This window comes from Nannospalax galili, unplaced genomic scaffold (assembly GCF_000622305.1).
Source record: "Nannospalax galili isolate Female #2095 unplaced genomic scaffold, S.galili_v1.0 scaffold800, whole genome shotgun sequence".
Classification (NCBI taxonomy): Eukaryota; Metazoa; Chordata; class Mammalia; order Rodentia; family Spalacidae; genus Nannospalax; species Nannospalax galili.
The window spans coordinates 434,618-436,533 of NW_008347125.1; positions in this window are offsets into that span (position 1 = coordinate 434,618).

Here is a 1,916-nt window from a genome sequence, read left to right on the forward strand (position 1 = left end):
TAAAGGCATGCACCACCGTGCCTTGCCCAGAAGTACTATTGGATCATGGGAGAAGCGACATGAGGGCTGGGCCAAGATTGCCAGATTGAGGGCAAGCCTCGTTTGAAAGAGTCTGGTGAGACATTTCAGGAATACGGAGGGAGAAGGAAGGTACTGGTTTAAGGTTATGCTTTATGTAGCAAGGAAGTCAGGGGCTGTTCCAATGAGAGAATTCTCCTTCTTAAAGTATATACACATTCATCATAAAAAGAGATTAAACGGCATTATCCCATAACAGAGAGACATTGCCCTTTCTAGACATCATAGGCTAATGGAAAACAAAAGGCACCTCAACGTCAGGAATGGACTCCCTCTCTGGAAGCTGTTGACCAGGCATCCTATAGACCCTCAAACAATACTGGCCATTGTCCCTGCTCTTGGTTACTCACTAGACCTGGATAGTAAGACCCTATTGCTGAGATACTACATACACGAGCTGTAGAACAAACAAGGAGAAATCGAGCTGTCACTGACTTCAGCATCTCATCTCTACTGGCTAGCATTCATAGTACTGGAAGGTATATGCAAGTTACCAGAAGGAAAAAATCATCATCATCCTTACCTGGCTGTGAATCCTGTGAACTGCAATAACAACTGGCCTGGCAAGATATGCCCACTGGTGCAATAGTGACATAATTTTGTGGGAGTAACTAACTACTCTTTAATTGGATTTAAGGTCTGCTTCTTAGGATGAAGTCCACACCAGGCATTGATATAAGGCTTAGAAACTGAGGCTAAACCAGTAGCAGTACATATGGGAGAACCTAACACTAGTTTTCTACTAAATAGTTATTGTATTAAATTGACTCTTAATGATTTATTATTATACCCATATATTAATGCATCTCTCACCTCTCACCGGAGAAGTTTACTTATGAGGTAGATGGTGATTAACACAGAAACCCACAACTGGCCCACATGCAGAAAACAAGAGTCTTCAGAGTGTTTATCTCTGAACAGGATACCTATATCAAATTTCTGCCCCACAAGGTTCAGGGGTCATTGTGGAAGAGGAGGTGAAAAGATTGTAAGTGCCAAAGGTGGTGAATGACCAAAAGGAAACAGTTTTCCAGACAACTGGTCAGTTACTCATGTGAACTCAGCAAGGTGACATCATGCACAAATCCATGCAAACTCAATGCAGGAAAAAAAAAATCCCAGCATAGACATGAGGAAGTGGGTAAGAAGCTCCAGCCCCGTCTCCGGAAACTGTGGCAACAGATGATTGCTGGCAGGGGGCAGAGACAGTCTATTTCAAGCATGGGACTCTTAATTAGGTTAACCAGGTTCCAGTGGATGTACCCACACTGAAGGACATTTGGAGACACAAATTAGACTCTAGAGGCCTTATTATATATAGTAGAGTACATTAAATTGGGTTAGGAGCAATAAGGGGAGGTGTGCATAGGGGATCTAAACACCATCAAATTATATTGTATGAAAACCACAAAAATTCAATAAAAAAGTATGGAAAAGAAAAAGAAAAAAAAAAAACCCTCAACAAAATGAAGAAACAAAAGCAAAAAGGGATTAAAGCCCAGGTTTAATTAGTTACATTTGCATTTCAACCAGGATAGTTTTTCACTTCTAAGGGATTAGCACACTATTACACTTTCAGAACAAAGAATTTTCTCAACCATTCTATTTTTAAACTTCTCCCATAAGCGTGAGAAAACATTCAAAAATCATTTGAGCTATTTTTCTATTTACTGATAATCTAGATTCTCTAAACCATATTTAGAATTTTTAGTTTAAATATTTGCATTTACTCTCATGCCAAAGTTTTTTGATGACTGACTAAACAGAAGTGGGGAGAGTGCAGATCTCCTCCCCAGGAGATCTAAATTTGATCAAAATATATTGTATGAAAATTTCAA